Source organism: Canis aureus, chromosome 31 (assembly GCF_053574225.1).
Source record: "Canis aureus isolate CA01 chromosome 31, VMU_Caureus_v.1.0, whole genome shotgun sequence".
Classification (NCBI taxonomy): Eukaryota; Metazoa; Chordata; class Mammalia; order Carnivora; family Canidae; genus Canis; species Canis aureus.
In genome coordinates this window covers 22,742,612-22,767,031 of record NC_135641.1, presented here as the reverse complement: position 1 = coordinate 22,767,031, position 24,420 = coordinate 22,742,612, and the positions used below count along the sequence as shown (strand labels likewise).

Genomic DNA, 24,420 nt, shown 5'->3' with positions numbered 1-24,420 from the left:
CGGGGCTGCCCTAGAAAGGATATTTGAGATCACTAAACAAACAAACAACAACAACAAAGTCTCATATTTTGAAATGAAAGCTGAAGACAATGTTTAAGAAGCCAAGAGAATATCTTGCCAAGGATGACTTGACACTGCTACATAGATACTTACTACCTTAGTCTGATTCTTTTTCCATTGCGTCTTTGTGCCTTATAGCAGGCAAACAGAAAACACATTAATTTTATCCATTTAATTTTAAGTAATCTTTTAGATAAAGAAAGAAGGCAGGTACATGATTGCATAAAAGAACCTCATTACTGGGGCAGCCCAGGTGACTCAGCGGTTTAGCACCGCCTTTGGCCCAGGGCGTGATCCTGGAGACCAGGGATCGAGTCCCATGTTGGGTTCTGTGGATGGGAGCCTGCTTCTTCCTTTACCTGTGTCTCTGTCTTTCTCTCTCTCTCTCTCTCTCTCTGTGTCTCTCATGAATAAATAAATAAAATCTTAAAAAAAGAAAAAGAACCTCATTACTAAAAACTTTACTATACAAGGCTTCAATTCATCCTCTGTTCAAGGTGTTGCATGTGATTCTTCTGCTAACGCATAATAAGCAAGACATATTTAAGCCTGCACTGGTGGTTCTTTGCTTGATTCATCTGAGTACTAGAACACATCCTCCTCATTGACTATCAATCACCATGCAGCAATTCGCAGTGGTGACATTATGAAAGGACATCTCCCTGCCACAAACACACACATCCACCCACATACTTACAAGGATTTATCCTAATGGGGCAGCAAGTAAAATTTGAAAAAAAAAAAAAAAATGTTTCCCAACTACCACCTCTGCTCTGGCCTCTACCAGCAAAAAAAAATCATTAATCCAAAAAAAAAAAAAAAAAAGGTCCTTTTACAATAAACAAATGTAGACAAAAAAGTGTCTACTCTGTTCAATCACTTTATAGCCCATGTCTGGCACAAACAGTGAATACTAAATATTCACTTTGAGTTTTAGTCCTTAGAGCATCTTTCTTTGTATAACAATTGTACCTGACTTGGTCAACCACTGACCCCTTGGTTTGAAAGTTCCTTAACTTTCTGAATCTATATCTGCAAATACAGCATACAATGCAAAAGTCCCTTTTCGGGGGCAGTCCAGGTGGTTCAGTGGTTTAGTGCCACCTTCAGTCCAGGGCATGATCCTGGAGACCCGGGATTGAGTTCCACATCGGACTCTCTGCATGGAGCCTGCTTCTCCCTCTGCCTGTGTCTCTGCCTCTTTCTCTCTCTCTCTCTGTCTCTCATGAATAAATAACAAATAAAATCTTTAAAAAAAAAAGTCCCTTTTCAAAATTTTAATTTACCTTTTTTTTAAAGTAGGCTCTACACCCAACATGTGGCTTGAACTCATGACCCTAAGATCAACAGCTGCATGCTCTATTCACTGAACCAGGCAGGTGCCCCAAATAGTCCCTTTTTGGGCCACCTGGGTGGCTCAGTGGTTGAGCATCTGCCTTTGGCTCAGGGTGTGATCCTGGCATTCTGGGATTGAGTCTCACATCGGGCTCCCCTCAGGGAGCCTGCTTCTCCTTCTGCCTAACTCTCTGCCTCTCTTTTATGAATAAATAAATAAAATCTTTTTAAAAAGTCCCTTTTTGACTTTACCCCACCCCCAGCACGCTCTATTCCTCTCTCACCTTTACTTTTCTCTTTAACATTTAACACTGTCTAAACCTACTTCATTATTTGTCTTCCCCAATAAAAGAAGCCCCCAAGAGGGCAAGGGCAAGAATTCTTGCGGGTTTTTTTTTTTTTTTTTACCACTGTGTACTCAGTACCTAGAACACATACTAAATGCTCAATAAATATCTGTTGATTAAAAGAATGCCAACACTTCAACACCTGCCAGTTCTATTTGATACATCCTCTTTCCCATTACAGTCTCCCCACCATTCCCTTTAATCATTCTCTCAAATCTAGTACACTCTGTCCTCTCAGGACTTTTCCTGCTGGCTATACATAGGCAGAGTATAGCTAGCCTGGACTCTATGATTAACTGTCACATGATAATCTTCATTTATGCATGTCCTCTTGTCTTCTACTGCACTTGCTGTACCAACACTTAATCCTATATTACCCCCACCATTCAATTTCTCTTACCCCAATGTCCAGTCCAGAGCATTGCAAGAGAAGACCATAGAGTCACGCTAGACCAAACCAGTAACAAGTCAAGGTAAGCCTCAATGTTCTAAACCCACGGTATGCAGAAGAAAGAATGGGATGAAAAATTAGACCTGGATTTGAGAATTGGGTATGATGTGCACTACCTGGTTTCTTTGGCTGAGTCAGAATATTCCTGAGCCTGTTTTCTCATCTGTACAATGGGGGTAGTAGTGTCTACTCATACCATGAGGATTCTATTTTAAATGAAATAATGTCTGTGAAAGCTCCCAGCAGATTTCTAGGCATGTAGAAGTCACTTAATAAGTGTCAGCTCCTTCTCTTCTTTTAATGCATCTCTCTAACCTCTTTGAAAATGACAAACTCCTACTTAGAAAATCCAAAAAGAAGAAAAAAAAAAAACATGCTCTCGGGTATGAATCTTCATTTTCCTCTCTTCACTTCTTTCCATATAGAAGTCTATGTCTTCACTCTCTTCTTCTGATTCAGAAGTCATGTCCCTCTTCTTTCATAAAACTAACCCTCTATCCATGTGAAATGGTTTTCAATCCTGGCTACATATTAGAATCATCTGGGGAGCTTTTAAAAAATGTAGATGTCTGAGCCCCACCACACACCAATTAAATATAACTCTTTGGAGGTGGGACCATGGTATCAGTATTTTCTTTTTAAGTTCCCTGGTAGGGTGCCAAGACAATTCAATGGGGGAGAGCACAATCTTTTCAACAAATATTGCTGGAACTGGATATCCTCAATCAAAAGAATGCCTTTGAACACTTCCTTATACCCTGCACAAAAATTAACTCAAAATGGATCACAGACTTCAATGTAAGAGCTAAAACTATGAAGCTCTTTAAAAAATAGGGATAAATCTTCAAAACCTTGGATAAGGCAAAGTCTTGTTGGATATGACACTAAGCAACAACAAAAGTGAAGAAACTGAATTTCGTCAAAACTTAAAAACTTGGTGCTGCAAATAATATCACCAAGAAAGTAAAAAGACAACTGACAGAATGAAAGAAAATATTTGCAAACCATATATCTGATAAAGATCTTGTATCTGGAACTTATCAAAGACTCTCAAACTCGGTAATAAAAAGAGAAACTAACTTTTTAAATGGGCAGAAGATCTGAATAGACATTTCTTTAAAGAAGAAATACAGAAGGCCAATAAGCACCAAAAAGATGCTCAAATCATTAACCATTAGGGGAATGTATACCAAAACCACAAGGAGATAGCACTTCGAATTCCCTAAGATCACTCTTCTCAAAACTACAGATTAAAAATGTTGACAAGGATGTAGAGAGATTGAAAGCTTCCTATACTGCTTGTGGGAATGAAAAATGGTACATCTGCTTTGGAAAACAGTTTGGCAGTTCATGAAAACGTGAAACATATAGTTATCATAGGACCCAGCAATTCTACTGCTAGGTATGTATTCAGGAGAAATGAAAACATATGTTCACATAAAAACTTGTATGCAAATGTTCATAGCAGCATTATTCATAACAGCCAAAAAGTAGAAACAATCCAAATGTCCATCAACTGATGAATGGATAAGTAAAACATGGTATAACTATATAATGGAATATTATTCTGCAATAAAAGGAATGAAGTCCTGATATATGCTACAATATGGAGAACTCTGAAAGCCTTATCTAAGTGAAAGAAGTTAGTCACAAAAGACCATATAATGTAAGATTTCATTAATATGAAATGATCAGAGTAGGCAAAGCTATGTATAAAGAAGGAAGATTAGTGGTTGCCTAGAGCTAGGGGAAAAGAGGAGTGACTGCTAATATGTATGGGTTGTTTATTTATTTATTTATTTTTTTTTACCACGATGAAAATATTTTAAAATTGATTGTGGTGATGGGTGAACAACTCTATGAACATACTAAAAAAACGGAGAAACAGACAGATAGAAAGCTCTCCAGGTAATTCCAATCTTCACAACACTATATGTGTATGGTATCTTACCTTCTAGATTTGTTAGGAGGAAATATGGCATCTTCTAAATCATTCTCTTTCCCATATTCTTAAGGAATAATAATCCACACAGAGCTGGAGGGTGATAGCTCTTAAATAACCTTTTTTTTTTTTTTTTTTTTTTTAAGTAAAGGAGTGTTCTTGGTAAATATTTTTTACTTTAATAGAAAATGCAAGAGTCAGGCTGCCACCTGGCAAGCATTGGTCATCTTGGCTATCTTGATTCACTTGAGCTCCCCAAGCAATCAATTCAGTTGTAGCACAGAAAGAGAGAGAGGGTAGGTAGACAGTGCAAACCAAACTGACCGGTTCTCCCGTCCAAAGTACTGCTGTTTTGTCATACATGGTGGATGTGGCCTCTGGCCCTTAGGAACCATTCTTTTGATAGTTCCCCAGGACAGGGCTCTGGCTTGACTGACTTTGTTTACTAAATAAATTAATTCCTACTTCTGGAGTAGCTTCAATTTCGAAACAGAAAGCCATCTATTGACAGTCACTGATACACAGGATTTTATTGTTTGATATTAAACAATTAAGAGTTATTGTTTTTTTTCCCCCCCTACAAGTACACTATACACGAAAATAAATATAATCTAGAATACAGCCACTAGGAGTGGAGAGATAGGGAGATTCTATATCTCCTCTGTGCCTTAAAGGGAGAGTTTAACTTTAATAAATGCAAAGTGCGGACTGTATTTCTTTAACGGAAATAAAGCCCTCTGCCAAAACGTATAGAAAAGACAGCATCTGATGAACATTTCTTGAGTTTGATTATAAAAACACCTTTAAGAAACCCTAAGAATTCAGTCTTTTGATCTAGCAATGATCTAGACTTCAATGATTTGAAATAACTTTGCAGTTGCTACTTTCAACAAAGTTTGAAGGTACACAAAAGAAGAAAATGAAGTAAGTCTAGATGCTTACAAACGCAGGGGAATTGTGTCACTTGTTCAACCCAGTGTATAAAAAATAGCAAAATATGAAACCACAGTTGTCTGAGTATAGGACAAAGATCTGATTTAGAATGAGGCAGAAGTTTTCCCTTCTATAGCTCTCAGTGAGTTCAGATGCACTGAGAAAAACAAAATGAGTAGGGGCAATGCCAAGATGAAAAACAAAAGAGAACTCCAAATCCTTGGGTAATTTTCAATGAGTTTACAGTTGGAAGATTCACTAATAATTCAAAATAGATCATAAGAGTCCTAATTTAGAAGCCCTCTCTCATGAGAAAAGATCATAATATGAAAATCTCAAAGCTAAGTATTGATTACACAAGGTAAACATGACAAGGCTGGATGATAAGAAATTAACAGACATTTTGCTTTCCCTCTCACTGGAGACGACGACCAGGTACACGCTGCCGACTAGAATATAATTTGCTTGAAGTGAGGGAGGTGGAAAATGCTATTAGGTTATCTGGGTTGAGGAGTTGCCCCAGGGCAGAACATGTCACAGTGTCACATCCCTCTTCTTTACCATCCCAACTTTCACCAGAATATAGTCCAGAACCTTGGAAAATAAATTTGATCACAAATACTAACTTTTTGTTCAAACTCCAAGCAAAGTATCAAACCAACTTAATACATTGAACATATCTGAACTTTTCCATGTTTGCCAAGCACAGCGGAAGAAACTATTTTGAGCAGGGAGTTCATCTTCAGAAAATATTCATGTGCATTTCTATGCAACATAATTACGGAATATATGAAGAAACCACTTCTTCATTTTCATCTGGGGATATTTTAAAGATCAGAATTTAAGGATAATTCCCCCTTTGCCTTTGGCGCAGGCTTTTAAGTTTTTGAAAATATAAATAAAATGCACAGAGTGATAGAAGGAGCTGCAAAGATGTATAAATACACCACTGTGACTCCCATAATAAGAGCTTTTGGGGAAAAAAGTGGTCAGACAAGTATTCATCGTCCCCAAATTGCAAGCTCAAGACCCTGACTGGTACACAATTATGAAACAAAGGGGAGGTGAAGGGTGACACACAACAGAAAGGGCGGCAGAAAGGAAGACAAGTGTTCAGCAGGCTAGAACCTGCTGTGTCTAGCTGGCCTGGCTTTCCCCAGTACCTTTCTGGTACCAGTCTGGGGCTTTTCCTCTCCTGCAACCCACATCATCTTCTCCGAGAAATGAATCTCCCTTTAAGGAAAGCCAAACCAGCATCCAGAGGTAACGTGCAGAACCATAAATGAAAAATGTCCACGTCTAGCAAGCAGACGAGCAAAGGAAAACCAGCTGTCAGTTTCGGAGGCGCCTCGCTCTAACGGGGTTTCAGGTTACTCTTTGCCTCTGTCTCCCGGTCTGGTCTGTCTGTCTTTCTCACCGTGTCTCCCTCAGTAAGATCCGCTTTCTAATCCACTCAAATCTCAAATACCTTCTCCATCTGTCCTTGTGGCATAAATGCTGATGAAACAGGAAAAAAAAAAAAAAGAGTGTGATACTCACAACAATGAAGAATTCCTACACATGCCGTTCCATTTTCTTGCTTTAAAAAGATGGAAGGTTAATGTGAAAAGCCTTGCAGAATTAGAAGAATAAGGGGGAGGGGGATTCCACCCACACAGTCCTCCAGCCCACCGCAAAGGAGCCCAAAGCCTTGCTGACGTCACAGATTCATGAATGGATGTAAATTGGGCTGGTTTAGGATTCCGCACAGACTTCGCTGTGGTGTGTGCCATGAAGAAAGAAAGGGAGGGTCCAGAGCAGGCCCGGCCAATAGGCTTCAGGCACTCGTGGCCTGCCCTCTTTTAGGAGGAATCTGGTCACAGAATAAACAGAGCCCGCCAATCAGGCGTCTGCCACTGCCTTAAGACAGACTGGCAGCTGGGGGAGGGGGGAGTGGAGGGGGGGAGGGCGTGCGTGTGTGTGTGTGTGTGTGTGTGTGTGTGTGTGTGTGGCTGTGATAGTCACGAAAACATTATTATTGCTATTGAATGAGGGAATCAAAATAGAATTTCAGTGGAGTCATTGCTACCAAAAATGCATACATTAGAATCACATTCTTTTATTCATTGGAGGCTATTTTCTTTAACTCCTTTCTTGCATTTCAGCAATGTGCCTGCTCCGATGTGATAAAAAAACAAATCAAAGTCAGGGAAATAGTTTCTAAAACTAGTGACCAGGGAGAAATGCATGCCCTGCACACCAAGGCTTGTAGAAGCCAAAACAGTAGGGAAATAATAATGGGAAAGAATAACTCAGTGATTAAGAAATATAAATATTTAAGACAATATTACATACATGTAATTATTTTTTAAAGAACAATATCATCTAGCTGACCTTTGTGAAGCATCAAAGTGGGTGTGGAAGAGTAATTTACTACCACATTTAAATATGGTAGGTAAATAAGATAGGTAAATATTTCCTCATTAAGACATAGCTCCGGGCGCCTGGGTGGCTCAGTCGGTTAAGCAGTTCAGCGTCTGCCTTCACCTCAGGTCATGATCCCCGGGGTCCTGGGATCCAGTCCCACAACTCAGCAGAGAGCCTTCTTCTCCTTCTCCCTCTGCCCCTTGCCCCTGCTTGTGCTTTCTCTCTCTCTCTCAAATTAATAAAAATATTTTTTAAATGTTTTGGTTTTAATAGGATGCCTTATTATAAACAGCAAAAACAACTATATTAAATTCACAAGAGCTGATGACATTTAAAAGAATTTTTCTAATTTAAAAAAATTTACCAGCTTTATTGAGATATAATTGATATACAAAGAACTGCAGATATGTAATGTGTACAATTTGATGAGCTTAGAATTATGCAAACACCCATTACCCCATCCCCACAGTTAATACAGTAGATATATCACAGGGTTTCCTTGTGTTCCTTTGTGGTTTTTTGGTTTGTTTTATGGTAAGAATACTTCACATGAGATCTACCCTCTTAGCAAGTTTTGAAGTGCACAATATAATATCACATTGTTAACTATAAGCACTATGTTGTGGAGCAGATCTCTAGAACTTACTCATCTAGTATAACTGAAACTTTATACCCGTTGAATAACAACTTCTATTTCACTCTCTCCCATCTCTGGCAACCACTATTGTACTCTCTGCTTTTACGAGGTTGACTATTTTCGAAATCTCATTAGGTGGAATCATACAGTATTTGTCTTTTTGTGACTGCCTTGTTTCACTGGGCATAATGTCCTTCAGACTCATCCATGTTGTTGCAAATGACAGAATTTCCTTTTTTAAGGCTGAAAAATATTCCATTGTACGTATACACCACATTTTCTTTATCCTTTCATCTGTCAGTGGACACTTGGGTTGTCTTTCATTGGCTATTGTGAATAGTGCTACAATGAACATGGATGGGTGTGCAGGTATCTCGTGGAGATCCTGATTTCAATTCTTTTGGGCATATAACCAGAAGTGGGATTGCTGAATCATATAATAGTTCTATTTTTAATTTTATGAAGAATCTCCATACTGTTTTCCATAGTTGCTGCACCATTTTACATTCCCACCAACAGCATACAAAGGTTCTATTTTCTCCAAACCTTCCCAACATGTGTTCTCCTTTTCTAAATAATAGCCATTCTAAGAGATGTAACATGATATCTCACTGTGGTTTTGCTTTGCATTTCTCTGATAATTAAGGATGTTGGGTATCTTTTCATGTGCCTATTGGTCATTTGTATGTCTTCTTTGAAGAAACATCTATTCAAGACCTTTCCCCATTCTTGACATGGTTTTGACAATAATTTCTTGAAATGACACCAAAAGCACAAGCAACAAAAGCAAAAACAGACAAGTGAGACTATATCAAACTAAAAAGCTTTAATCAACACAATGAAAATGTCACCTGCAGAATCGGCGGCACAAACATTTGTAAAACATATATATCTGATAAATGGTTAATTTCCAAAATATAGAAGTAACTCATAAAACACAATAGCAAAATAAATAAATAAATAAATCATGACATTTCTTTACTCTTTTAAAAAAAAATGTCAGGAGTCACACAAAAGTAGAGATTGATGTGATTCACTTCCCCTGTACTCTATCATTTTACTTCATGATTACCAATACATTACTAAAACTGATAACAGCTTTTTTGAGCTTGGGAAATCCCTGAAACTGGGACAACAGTGGTTAATACAATGCCTCGGTTAAGAGGTGTCCAATGACCAAGAACATTCTGAACAGAGATCTTACTCTATCTCTTAATCAGACTATTTGTACAGCTGAGAGGAGAGTAGTTGCCTGCTTCTGTGAACCCTCTAAGGAGGGTTCAAGCCTGACATGAATGAGTGCTGCATACTGCTTAGCTCGTTGGGAAAAACAAAAGGAAACAAAACTTTCCAGGACTATTTTACATATAGCAAAGATGTTTGGGGCACTGTTCTATATACCAAACAATAGAATATCATTGACAACATATTCAACAGATTTTTCTAAAGGAGCTTATTGTGTAACATCCCTATGGAAAAGACAGACCAAAGAAGTTTACCCCCATAAGATAGGAATGCTCAAGCCAACAATACTGGTACCTCCCTAGTAGGCACTAGGAATGTAGTAGTATACTATACTACATTGGCTTATATCAATATGTCCATGTACCAAGATTACTGTTGGACATAAGTGGGAAGGAATTAAGAATATGCATCTCTGTCTCTTAACAACAATCAAAACTAACCAGGATACACTAAAAGAATCAGATTTATTTTTTAAAAATCTTTTTTTCTTCCAAAATAATACAGACTAACTGATAGAAGGAGGCAGCTTTTTTGTGGAACATGTGAACAAGATGGCCAACTCTGTTATGGAAGCCAACCCAATTTGCTGTAAGGTTTGACAGCAATATCATTACTCAACAAGTCTACCAGGGATCAGGGTAGTCTCTGATGCAGTTAAAAAAAAAAACAGTCTATAAACGGTTCTAAACACAGCCACCTAAGAAGCTGGCTCAATGTGTAATCTGGCAAATAAAAATGAGCTGGCTCTGTGGAGTTGCCATTTTAGTAAGATGAACTTGATCTGTGTTAGTGTGCTTCCCTGAGCCACAGAAATATCAAAAGAGCCAATTTCTACTGTTGAATTTCTACTGTTGAATATCATGGGAAATCATCGGGAAGATATGTTACCTCCCCCAAATTACAAAAATTGTAGAGGTCATTCTTGGAAGAAGCCATTGTTGTTTTTATAACATAAGGAAGGTAAGGAAAGGGGGCCATGAGAAGTATACACTCTACAGTAGCACTGCCCAAGAACTTCCTGCAATGATGGAAATGTTCTATAATTTGCACTACGACAGTAGCCACCTATGACTGTTTAGAATTGAATATGTGGCTACTGTGATTGGGGGTCTGAATTTTAAATTATATTTAATTTTAGTTCATTTAAAATTTAAAATAAATAGTCATATGTGGCTAGCTGATAGTCATTATATGGGACACTGCAACTCTAGAGATATGAGGCCAAGTCATCACAAGTAATTTTTTTATTTCAGCATGGGGGCATGCTAAGTGGGAGAACTACAAAGCCATTAGTAGGTGAGTAAGCAGTTTTAGGAATCAAATGAACCTCTTCAAATCTCAGGAACAACTGGAAGATAAGTCTGGTCTTGTTTTCCAAGAAGATATTCAAACCTCATTATTAGAAGACAGTCTAAGAATAGAAGTTAAGGTACAATTATTCTGCTATAAAAAACAAACAAAAAAAAACAAAAAAAACCACAATTATTCTGCTATAAAAATATGGCTATTCTAGGATTGTTTTTTTTGAGAAAAATTGTGTTTTTTAAAGGAAAATGACTCATTTAAGCCAGGATCTAAGAGAAGTTCAAAGTATAATGACCCAGTGACAATTTTTGTCAGAAATACCACGAAAAAGAAAGAAGATAATGAACTTAAGGCTAATGCATGAAGATTCAGATTTCTTCCACAGGCACCAGTATGTAGTAATTAAAAGCTAGTTAAGAGATCTGGGTTCAAATGCTGACTCTTAGTTACATAAGTTACATAAGTTCAGGTAAATTGGAGTTTCAGTGTTCTCATTACTAAAATGGGGATAATAATAGGCCGTGCCTATTATGTGAAAGTTAAAATAATACATGAGAGGGACGCCTGGGTGGCTCAGCGGTTAAGCATCTGCCTTTGGCTCAGAGCGTGATCCTTGAATCCCGGGATCGAGTCCTGTATCGGGCTCCCTGCATGGAGCCTGCTTCTCCATCTATGTCTCTGCTTCTCTCTGTCTCTCAGGAATAAATCAATAAAATCTTTAAAAAAAATAATAATACATGAGAAAACTAGCACAGAACCTGTAATATAGAAGATACTGAGCAAATGATATGGGTAGGCGTTCGGTTTTATTGTTATTGTTGCTGTTATTATTCAAATACCATGGGCCCCTCTATTCTCAGCAAGGGAAATTTCAACAACTGTGCAGATCCAGGGATTAAAAACCACAGGGAAAAACAAAACATCTTTATTTTGCTTACAGTAAGCTTGAACAGACCTTTGTAGGAAATTCTTTAAAAATACTACATATCAGGGACACATCTTCCAAAAAAAAGCTCATCCAAATCATTTTCCTTTAGGAGACTGGAGATTACTCTCTGAGATCTGCATCTGAGCGGGGGAACGCTCAGGAGGTTAAGCTGGGTGGCCAAAAATTCTCTTCATCAAGAAAACAAAAACAAAATGCTAAATTTCTCCAGTAAACCTGTAGTTTATATACAATCATTTGAACTAATATGGAAAACAACCTACTAGGTGAGAACCCTGGCTGAAATTCTTTACTTTCAGAATGTTAACTCTTGGGTGCCTCAGCAGTTAAGCACATCTGCCTTCGGCTCAGGTTGTGCTCCGGGGGTCCTGGGATCTAGTCCTGCATGGGGCTTCCTGCAGGGAGCCTGCTTCTCCCTCTGCCTATGTCTCTGCCTCTCTTTGTGTCTCTCATGAATAAATAAACAAAATCTTAAAAAAAAAAATTTAACTCGAATTTTCCCTGTTTTCAAGGTGTATATGGTTTGACACAGCAAACTATGACTTCAATTTTGTTGTTGTTGCTATTGCTGTCTAGCTCCCATGAAATGCCTAGCTGAGAAAGCGAGTTTTAAGAAACATCTGACAAAAAAATTATTTTAAAGATCACTAAAATTTATCCTTGTATCAAAGGAGATCATCAGATCATCAGAAAGTTACCTGTTACCTAAATATTATTAGCCTAGTGCCCCTTAGCAGAATCATTGTCACAGAGTTACCCTTTTGTGTTATGGCTTTGCTTGTATCCAGAATTATAAGGAACAGCAATATTGTTTCTGTGTTGTCCTTTACCTGGCACGATGTCTCAGATGCAAGGAATTCACACGAAGAATTCATTTTAGAACTTAATACTGGAGAAAAGTTTCCTGTTCTCAAAAAGTTATTAGGCACCCACATTTTCAATAAGAACAATGTAATCCACTGAATTTCCATGTTTTTGTCCCTGTGGGTGGGACACTTAAAGCCAACTTTATGCTCAAATCAGTCTATCCGTCAATCTATATATCTCTATCTATTTTTTTTCTCTATTTTAGCTTTCGTGGTTAGCATATTTGCTTTCCCTTTCCTGCTTTGGGTTGATTTCCCTTTTATTAACCTGATTTAATACATATTTCATGGTAAGGACTTCAAATCCTTCTTAAAACAGACTGTAAATAAAAGTGTACACTAAGCATCTATTAACTTTTCAAAAGATGAAAGTCTCAAGTCCATAAATTCTACAATCATCTTTATGATAAAAGAAAACCCTAAACATATGCATTATACTGGCAAACTTTGAAAACTATTTTGAGTTAAGTAGATTTGAGGTCTTTAATATTTTTTATCAACATATAATAAAACATCTAGTTAGCCAGAGAAAAGCAATTGCTCAGAGATTTTATATGCTATTTAGTATAAATCTTAACAGCTTAGTGAAGTTTTTTTTTTGCTTAATGAAGTTTTAATGTATTATTCCTGTCAAAAGAATGATTACAAACGAAAGATGTAAGAATTCTTCTCTGATAATAGTGAAGATGCACTGAAATAAATCAAAAGCAAATGGATCTTTCAATTAATAAAATATTTAGCATCCATGATATACGAAATTTGGCAAGGTACCATAAACCTAACCTCTATGGGGCTAAAAATAATACCTTGAGTTTATAAAGGCACTTTCCATACTGAAAGAGTAAAAGGAAAATGTATACATTACTTTATTCTTCCACATAGAATTTGTACTGCTGAGAGGTGTAGCTGCTGAGAGGTCATGTAAACTATCTAACTTCTATTCTTCTGAACCTGTTTTAATTTCTCATCTCCTTTAGCTAGATAGAGGTTGGCATTTCCACTTTAGCTTCACAGGGCAAGGAATAGAACTAAAGAGCAAAATGTAGGAATAGTGAGCATCTGCCATTTTGTTTTTAGTCGGCTCCTGCATCTTCTGCATTTGAGAACACTCTCCATCCATCACGCTCTATCCATCACCATCAGTCAGGTCATTCGGAAGGAGCTGAAGTCACCGGAAGCTAGGGCTCCAAGAGTGAACACATGGCACAAAGCTGGCCATGCCTTTTGTGCTAAAACATCTTCCTTATATAAGTGTGTTCTTTTAAAATACAGCATATCTAAATTCCAGGAATAATGATGGGGAACAAATCTACCATAGACATTCTTTGTAAACAATCCTGTACTTTTACAATTTACAAAGTACTTGAAAATAGGGTAGATATTAGTCCTATTTTATATGTGAGAAAATGAAGGCTCAGGAAGATGGGCTCATCTAATCTTGCTCTATCTAGACTCTGTAACCTACTGACTCTACTTTTAAATTGTATCCATTACCCCTTGCCCCTCCCCCATTAAAGATTCTATAATCACTCAATGACTGAAAATTAAAAGTGAAAAAAGTAACAATGCAAATATGAAAAAGCCAGTACTTTATCTCAAGGAGCTTGGGTGACATGAACAACTACACTAAACAGAGAAAGTGCTAAATCAGCAAGGTAGACAGGGATGTTTCACTTGAGATTAGAGAACAATACTAGAAGAAAGCTAACCAACATTTGGGGGTGAGAATATTCTTGCTTGATAGGACTTTTCTACATAATGCAAAATGTGTAGCACTCTGCATTCCTATAACAGCAACCAGTCTGTCATAGCTTAAGAAAAAAAAAAGGTCCCCCAGCTTTGTCTCCCTAGGCACTAGAGGGGATTGGGACTGTCCAACTTTGAGATCTACAGGTTAGTCTACAGAGTGGTGCTCTCTGTTGCCCTCTGTTGACATAAGATCAAAGCTTTTAGAAAAAAGGTATACTGTCCTTTGGAGAAAAATGTCCCAAGAACAAAGAAAGAGCAAAGATGTCTGGGGTTGAGGCTCAGCGAGGGCTTTGGGAATGTGGGGTGAGGCTGAATAAAGGCTGGAAACCACTCTTCCTGGTCCAGACGATAGCCAGTACTTGCCGTTTACTTGTCTTTGGCAAATTGGCATGTTTGTAAAAGGAATAAAGGCTTGTCCTTAAACAAACATACTCTGTCCTTATGCTGCAGTTTGCCAGGGTTTGAACTAGGTCTTCTCTTTCTGATACAGTGATTATTTGGGGCTGGGTGGTTATAGTCTGTTATACAAAGGAGGCAAACTGGAACTGGACCTCGAAGAGGAAGGATTTGGGGAAACTGGATATGAGAGAATAAAGACAGTTGTTCAAAGATAGTTCAGACCAAATGTAAAACTGGTAAAGCAAAAAACAAAAACAAAAACAAAACAAAAAACAGGGCAGCCCAGGTGGCCCAGTGGTTTAGCTCCGCCTTCAGCCCAGGGCATGATCCTGGAGACCTGGGATTGAGTCCCACATCGGGCTCCCTGCATGGAGCCTGCTTCTCCCTCTGCCTGTGTCTCTGCTTCTCTCTCTCTATCTCTGTGTCTGTCATGAATAAATAAATAAAATCTTTAAAAACAAAACAAAAACAAAACAAAACAAAACAAAAAAACAAAACAAAACAAAAAAATGGTAAAGCACATACTAGTACTTTTCATTCCAATACAGGATTATAGCCTACAAGAGCAGTAGATACAGAACCGGAAGTCAGAATGGATAACATGTTAACACTAAATCAAAACTGCCTGTTTTTAAAGATTTTATTTATTTTAGACAATGAGGGAGAGAGAGAGAGTACAAGAGGGAGGAAGGGCCAGAGGGAGAGGGAGACTCCCTGCTGAGCAGGGAGCCTGATGCAGGGCTTGATCTTGAGACCCCAAGATCATAATCTGAGCAGAAGGCAGATGCTTAACCAACTGAGCCACCCAGGTGCCCCCAAACTGGGCTGTTTTTAAAAGGAGACTTACAAGACTATCTGTAAATAGGCTCCTACCACATAGATTCACACTCAGCACCATAGTCAGTTCTTTGTTAAGAATACTAGTGAAGGAAACAGAGAAGACAGAGCCCAACAGTATTTTAGGGAAGTATCTGTTTTGAAGTTTATATTATATAAATATATGTGATGTCTAGGGAATACACTTAGAACCAAATGATGAAGCCACACTGGAAAGCTCTTGGTTTCCTATTACATGTAATCACACTATCCCCAAATAGGAAAATAATATCATCTTTGCTACTAATAGCTGCTATTAGTAGCAACCTGCTCCCAATCCATCTACCTATCTACACATATTTAAAAATTTTTACTACTTCATTGGTTCCAATCTACTCTCCTTAACTAGATTGAGAATTAAAGTTTTACATGTGAGGTGCCTGGGTGGCTCAGGTGGTTAAACATATGCCTTTGGCTCAGGTCCTGATCCCTGGGTCCTTGGATCGAGCCCCACATCAGGCTCCTGGTCCTGCATCAGGCTCCCTGCCCCACAGAAAGCCTGCTTCTCCCCTCTTCCTCTGCCTGCTTCTCCCTCTGCTTGCGCTCCTTCACTCTCTCTCTCTCTGTGTCAAATAAATAAATAAAATCTTTAAAAAAAATAATAAAGTTTTACATGTAACATTCAGTAAACAAGCAATAAGTAGATGGAGCAGGATATTGGTGAAGGTGGTGCCAACATCGTGCTTACTTAATACCCTGAAAAATCTATATATAAATCAACTATACACATTTTGGTTGAATGCCATTTATGCTCAAGACAACTTGACATGTGCTGGGTATGTGTGTGTTTATCTGGGTATGTGTGTATATATATATGAATAAACCACAGATCCCAATCTCAGACTATTTCATTAAATAAGATAAAAGCACAATAACAGCAAAATATAAATTGTTATCGTGGCTTAAAATTATAAGAGAAAGCAGAGTCTGTCCCCCAGTATTCAATCTTTTCTCTTTCCTTTTAGTTATAGAACCCTAACCCTCCCCCACTCTTAAAGTTTAAGGTGGGTGCATGCTATGCTGCTAAAGACTTTATTCTCCTGGTTGTAGATGTGATCACATGACTGAGTTCTAGCCAATGGGACATGAGTGGAAGTGAGGCAAATTCCAAGTCTTCTTATCCAAGAAGTGAAGCTGCTGGTCCTGGACTCTCTTCCTTCCAGTGCTAAATCAGCATCTACTATGCAGATGATAATACTCCCAGGCAATAGTAGAGCAACAAAACAATTAACTTTGGGCTTTGAATGTTCTAATAAATCAGTGTCCTCTATTTGTGCTGAAATACCTGCCTACTTTAAGATTGTTAATGAAGGCTGAAAGAACAGTCTTCCTTTTCTGAGCCACCAAATTTTGTTGAGATTGTTCCTGCTGTTTAGTCTGTATCCCAACTAATGTATTCTGTTATCAAGTATTATATGGCTATTTCCTAAATGGGACGAAAAAGAAATGATTGTTCCAGACATCTGGAGAAGAAATACTGACTCAGAGGATCAAGAACCTGCGAGAAACCTTAAAAGTCAGATCTACTCTCTCTCTCTCTCTCTCTTTTTCTTTTTCTTTTTTACATATGGAGAAATTGAGGTTGAGAGATTTCTCCATAGTCTTGGAATTTGTGCCAGGGCCAGGAACTGATCCCAGGTCTCCTGAGTGTTTTTGTAGTACATTATCCTGTCTCTCTGTAAGATAACAGTGACCACTAATGCTACCTCTTTCTTTTCTTGACACAGTTAAGATTCACTCAGTACTCCTGGGACATGGAATACTGTCCTCAGTTCTAAAGGAAAGCCAACAAGCATTTTTAAAAGTCACGTGTTTTCTCAAAGGTATCTGAAATCTAACACAAGAGAAAAGTCTAGGATAACTAGATGGTACTACTAAAACAAGGACAAAGAAACAAGAACATAGACCCAAACAATTAGTCACTGATCCAACAAGCTATAAGTGGAAATGGTCATTCAAGTATTATAGAAGCAGTTTATGCCCAATAACAGGATTGGGCATTGGATACTTGAATCAACTCTTGAGCGCTTTATTGAAACCTAATTAAACATGCCAGGTCCTGAAAATATATTTTCAATTCTTTTTTTTTAAGACTTTATTTATTCACGATAGACGCAGAGAGAGAGAGAGAGAGACAGAGACAGAGACACAGGCAGAGGGAGAGGCAGGCTTCCCATGGGAAGCCAGATGCAGGACTCAATCCCAGGACCCTGAGATCACCACCTGAGCCAAAGGCAGATGCTCAACCACTGGGCCACCCAGACATCCCTGTATTTTCTATTCTTACAAAATTCCTTTTTTCCCCTAGCCTAGGAAGTTTTCATGCTTTAATCTTTTTAAAAACCACCCCCAAAGGCCTTTAGCCTAGGCATCTCTTCTATGTTGACTAGTCAACAACAGCCATTCTTTACCAGAAACCTCTCTGGTAAGCTATACTCTTGCTGGGGAGAAAGAGTTAATGCATGTGTCACTGTGAGCAGAGTCTGCTACAGAGCACGTGAAGAAAGGGGGCAGTTTTAGGGAGGTATGAAAGGAAAGAAGGCAAGGAGGGAGTTGCTCTGGGGTAGCTAACTTCATTTAGACATTCATAAAAGCTTGCTGTGCATTCAGTATGTGCTGGTATTGAACTGAGAACTGGTAATAAATTCATAGTCTCTACCCTGAAGAACCTTACAGTCTAGGACTAGAAACTCTCCTTTGTTTTTACATGTTCACATATAGAGTGTGAGCTGGGATGGAATTAAGGGTGAAAGAATGCTCCCAAACCCTCCTCAAAAAAACACCCCTTAATCTTCAGAGTTGGAAAAACCACTCCAGATCACCTTCACTTTGTTCTTGAATCCTACTCTGTTCTTTTTCATTCTGAGACAATCTTAAGAAATGGTCGACTAGGGGGGATCCCTGGGTGGTGCAGCGGTTTGGCGCCTGCCTTTGGCCCAGGGCGCGATCCTGGAGACCCGGGACTGAGTCCCACATCGGGCTCCCGGTGCATGGAGCCTGCTTCTCCCTCTGCCTGTGTCTCTGCCTCTCTCTCTCTCTCTCTGTATGACTGTCATAAAAAAAAAAAAAAAAAAGAAATGGTAGACTAGGAAGCCATTGCTTACAGTTCCATTTTTTTCCTACAGCGTCTGGCTGCTCCTAGTTGAGAATAATCTGATCTTGCTGCCATCAAAATCATCATTAAATTTCAATTAGCCATAGTAAGCAGGTGTTCCTCTTTCCCCTCAAAACCCACAACTGCAGAGCCTATCTTACAGCTACCTCTTCTGGCCTCTGGAACGTGATATCTACCTGTCCTTGTCATCTAGAAACAAAAGCAGATGTGTTCCCAAGTCCCCTGTTGTGGTGTTGGTTGCCCCTGTCAGTATGTGAAAGGATCACAGACAATGCTTATTCAACTTCAGGGGGAGTATGAAGACCTAAAGAACATTATTATAAATACTCTTGAAATACACATTGGTCCTGAAATTTAATTTAAAAATTTTAAAAGACTATTATTTATTCATGAGAGACACAGAGAGAGAGGGAGAGAGGCAAAGACATAGGTAGAGGGAGAAGCAGGCTGTCTGCGGGGAGCCTAATACGGGACTAGATCCCAGGATTCTGGGATCATGAACTGAGCCAAAGGCAGACTCTCAACCACTGAGCCACCCAGGTGTCCGGCCCTGAAATTTTAATTTAGCAAAGTGAAGCCCCACTGAAGACCACCCATAATGAAGCAGTGGCCTAAAAAGGCCATATTTTCTTAGCTTTGTATGTTTATCTACCTTCATGATTTTTGTGTATTAAATTACTCAGAACTCTGCATTAAACGTCATTGTTCAAAAGGCCATTCCTCTCGAAGAGAGGCTGGTACCTTGAAGTTGCTCTCACTATAAATATGAGAATATGTATGTGAGGGGAGAATAAGATTCCAGAAAAAAAAAATAGTCAAACTTTAGTTAGTCAGCACTGCAACATCTGAAAAATAAAATGCATCTTCTAAGGAAGAGTATTTGTGAGTGCTGACTTCTTAGCTGAGCTATGAAATACATACTTCATGCTGAATGTACATTTCTGAGTGGCTTTCATCACAAAGCTCTTCACATTTAGGGCAGTTCCTTTATTCTGTCCCCTATAAATGCCTAATTACATTTTGAAGCAAATGAAAGAACATTTTCTGCTGCTGCCACCTACTGCAAACTTGAAAAATATGCTTGAAGAATTTTAAAGACAAAATGCAGTATATTACTGAAGAATAACTTATAAGTCAGACAAGTAGACTGAGATCAATGTGATTAGGTTTTACTTTTAATGAAGCTACTAATTATTCCAGAACCTTGAATGCAGATCAATATGTTGCATAAAGAGGTTAAATAAGCTAAGAACAAGCCACAGCTTGACAGACTAGTTTTTGCATACAAGATAGACCAGAGAAAATCTATCTTTTGTGTTGAGAAAAACCCGACTCAGAACTACTGGAAAACTGAAGTAGAAAATATAATTTTACTAACTTGAACAACTGTGAGTTCAAAAATCATCAAGGTAGATAAACATACAAACGAAGTTGGGAAAGGAGGAAAAGGTTCATGAACAGGCAATTCACAAAAATAGAGATGCAATGACCAGTGAGAAAAATGTGTATATTCAGTATCAAAAAACTGCAAATTAAAACAAAGTAAGATGCCAGATTCTCCTTGCAAAGTGGCTAAGATTGCTTTTTTATATATGGTATAAAAAGATGTGGGAAAACAGACCACCCCCTTTTTTTTCCTTGAGTATAGCTGACAATGTTACATTAGTTTTAGGTGTACAACATTGTGATTGGACAACTCTATACATTATGCTCTGCTCACCACAAATGTAGCTACCATCAAATATACACTCTTACACACCTCTGATGGTTAAATGTCACAACTTTTTTAAAGTACAATTATTTCACAAGAGGTATCAGTACGCTTACATTGTAAATACCCTTTGATCCAAAATTCAACTTTAAGGAGTTTACTCTAAACAAGTAACCAGAAATTTGCAAAAGGGGTCTAGCTATAAAGATTTCATTACATAATCATTTAAAACAAAAAATTACTAGAAATAACAGAATACTCCTAAGGAGAAGATTTATTAAATAAAATTATGGTAAGGGGCACCTGGTTGGCTCAGGGTGTGATCCCAGGGTCCTGGGATCTAGTCCTGCATCAGGTTCCCCACAGGGAGTCTGCTTCTCCCTCTGCCTATTTCTCTGCTTCTCTTTCTGTGTCTCTCATGAATAAATAAATAAAATATTTAAAATAAATAAATAAAGGTAAAACTATGCAATAGAATATTTAAAACCTTTTGTACATTTTTTACTAAAATATGTAAGAAAAATAAAAATATTCATGACAAAGTATGAAAAAAGGAAGGTAACATGATAATAGGTACTGTGTGATCCAATACATACATATACACATGTAGAAGACCATATATATTATTAACTATGGTTATCTCTGTATTAGGGATAGGAATGATTTAATTTTTTTCCTCTTTTAATCTAAATTTCTAAATTATCTATGAAGCACAAATGTATTACCTTTGGAAAAAATAGTTTTGAAAGCTGCTAATAAGTGCTCATTGTTATTTTAATTTATTTAAATTATCCTAACTTTAAAAACTTGTTACAGTTTTTTCCCCAGTAATTTTAAAGGAGATATCAAATTTCAAGACACAGATAGCCTAGAAACAATTTTGTAATCTATTATGCTGTATTAGGTCATATATCTTTTCACCAGAATGAGAGATGGCCATGACTAGCATAGGCTTTGAGGAGGTAGGAGGGGGTTTGGGACTAAAAAGCCTTGAAGTGGGATCCCTGGGTGGCGCAGCGGTTTGGCACCTGCCTTTGGCCCAGGGCGCGATCCTGGAGACCCGGGATCGAATCCCACGTCGGGCTCCCGGTGCATGGAGCCTGCTTCTCCCCCTGCCTGTGTCTCTGCTTCTCTCTCTCTCTGTGACTATCATAAATAAATAAAAATTAAAAATAAAATAAATAAATTTAAAAAAATAAAAATAAAAAAATAAAAAGCCTTGAAGTGAAGGGGTGTGTATTTACTTACTTTGTTTTACAAGAAAACAGAAAAGTGAGGATGGCAATAGAAGATTATGAGAGGAGTAGAAAGGAAGTTGGGAAACCCCTCAGCAGGCACAGTCACCTGTGAACAAGGATGACAAAGCTGGAATCATAGGGAACAGAAGAGGTTTGGATAGCTACTCTGGTAGATATGAACTAAAGGTCACTAATCAGCAGTGAGGACCCAACTGAGGAAGCGAAACGGTCATGGCACCAGAAAACATGATTAGGGAAGCACTCGGGGTTGAGCACAGTCAGAGGAGAAAGGGCCAAAAGTTGACAAAGAATAGAGGAAGTAAGACTGGGAGGAAGGGATTGTTGAAATGGCTAATGATGTTCCAAGCTGGAGGAAGCATAAATGGTAACAGGTCAGGGATGTATTCAGTTTGGTTACCATTGGTTACCATAGTGTTTACTACTACATATAACACACAGAATGGTATATGTTTAAAAACAATTTTTTTAAATGAGAGACTGTGTAAAGAGAGAGGTAAGACAACTGATATAACTGAGGATTTACTATCTATCAGATTCTTTGTGCACAGATAAATATATTATCTTCAGTTTCTCATTGGCTAGCCTTCTCCTTTGCCATGTTCATGGCTCTCTCTTTCAAGAATTTCCTGTGACTTACCTTCTCACTTTCCTGTCTTTGCCACCAAGCTTCTTATAAGAGAAGCTTCTTATATGTCAGGACTGGCAGACCTAGGCACATCTGCCTCTACTCCTCCCCCACACCCATGGCAGGTGTAGTCAGTATATGGTGACTCTTTCCATTGCCACACACCATAAAGTCTATTTATATAAGACTAAATAGCACCAGCAAAGGGCCTTGCATATGGTAAGGATTCAATATAAATTCACTGAATGAATAAATGCATGTCACACATCAAGGGAGATTTGGGATCTATAACATCTACTGTTACCCTTCTTATTCTATGGTCTTACTAAAACTTGAATACCACCTATGCAGGTATGATTGAGGAGGAAAAAATAATAGAACTTTTTACATTATATCTGTAACCTTGTGGAAATGAGCTCCCTTTATGCTACTGGCGACAGTACCTTAGGCTCCTCATATGCAGGAACCTTTTGCTCAGGGTCAATCTACCTAGCTGCGTGCCAAGCTGTTTCAGGCTACAGTACTTTCCAGCCTGAAGGTGTGTTTTGAAATTAGGTATACATTTTTTCTCCCCTGCTTTTTGTTTATCCCATCTCTATTCATTTTCCCTCCATTCTTCTAATTTGACACCCTCCTAGATGTCATCCATTTGCAGCACAGAGGACAAAAAACAAAAACAACAACAAAAAACAATGCACTATATTCTTTTTTTTTTTTTTTTTACATGCGTAAATTATCTTTGGTGAGACATTAGCTCCACCTTGCAGGGAGGATTTGCATGATCACCAAGTCCATTGTAACAAACATATTCTTAAGGTGACTTCGTGACCTCCACTTCTAATGTTCACATCTTTGTGTGATCCCTCTCCCTAAGAGTGAATGAGACTTACTCCCAATCAATAAAATACAGAAAAGGTGCACATGATTATGTGATGATGTTATATAAAAACAGCGCCTGTCTTGCTGAAATCTCTCCCTGGCTAGCTATGAGGAAGTGAGTGGCCATGTTTGGAAACCCCACGTGGCAAGGAAATATGGTGGCTTCTAGGAGTTGGTGGCACCCTCTGGCCAACAAATAATAACAACCAAAGGGGGAAAACTCCCCAAACTGAAGCTCTCAGGCCTACAACCACAAGGAATTGAATGCAGTCAACAACCACAGGAGCATCCCATTAGTACTTCTAGATGAGAATCCAGCCTGGCCAAACCTTAATTGAAGCATTGTAAGACCCTAAAGCAGAAGGTCCAGCTAGGCCATGTTCAGAGTCCTCTCCCACAGAAATGGAGGCAATAAATGTGTGTTGTTCTTACCACTAAGTTTGTGATAATATTGTGATGCAGCAATAGGAAATGAACATAGTCACGGATCTCAACACCATCCCAATTAGAGATGACTTGGTTTACACTTACAGAAAGCAGTGAAAATCCTCGAGGTACACCTAATAAAGATTATAATGGCATTATCTAATACTCTCTTTATATAAATAATAGTGAGTAACATAATAGAGTAAACATCCTGCCCGATGACTCAAATAAGCATGGCTAATAAGCAAATCTAATATTTTGTTAGCAACAGTCATACTCAGTGGCCATGATCACACCTAGTGCTATGTTAGTTAATAAGGAGAATTATGAAAACTATAGGAAATACAACCCTTGCCTTCCACTATCCTTTGTTTCCTAAAAGTCTTATCTATGTCATCTGAGAGCTTCATTATAAAAAGGTTTCTTTCTCCAGTATGTTTCTAAAACAGCAAAAGTTTGTGGCACAGATAGGACATGCAGAGCAGCTTACAGGCTGCATTCAACCCTGCAGAAGGGGTGGATGAGTGGATTGGCTATATACTGCAGCATAACAAACTGCCCCGAAACTCAGCAGCTTAAAACAACAAACATGTATTACCTCACACATTTTCTAAAGGTCAAGAATCTGGGAGCAGCTTAGGTGGGTGGTTCTGGCTCAGGGTCTCAGGAAGTTTTGGTCAAGCTGTTGACCACGGATGCAGTTCACTTACATGGCTATTTGCAGGAGGCTCCAGTTCCTTGCCATGTGGACCTCTCACCAGGGCTGGCTGAGTGTCCTCGTGACAAGGCAGCTGGCTTTCCCCAGAGCAAGTTATCAAGAGCAAGCAAAAAGCTGCAGTGCTTTTTATGACCTAGTTCAGGGATTGGCAAACTTTTTCTTAAAGGGCTAGACAGTAAATATTTTAGGT

The 24,420-nt window shown here is 38.4% G+C and overlaps 1 protein-coding gene across 10 annotated transcripts in view; it reads right to left on the bottom strand.

Moving 5' to 3' along the window:
- MAP3K13 (mitogen-activated protein kinase kinase kinase 13) overlaps positions 1 to 24,420 on the bottom strand; it is a 169,061-nt gene that overhangs the window by 88,960 nt on the left and 55,681 nt on the right. Inside the window, exon 1 of one of the 10 annotated variants that reach the window (XM_077879966.1) lies at positions 6,608 to 6,833. The exons of the other annotated variants lie outside the window; for them this stretch is intronic. The gene's annotated coding sequence lies outside the window, so the exon portion shown is untranslated. Of the gene's footprint in view, positions 1 to 6,607; positions 6,834 to 24,420 lie in introns of those variants that run through there. 10 annotated transcript variants of the gene reach the window in all.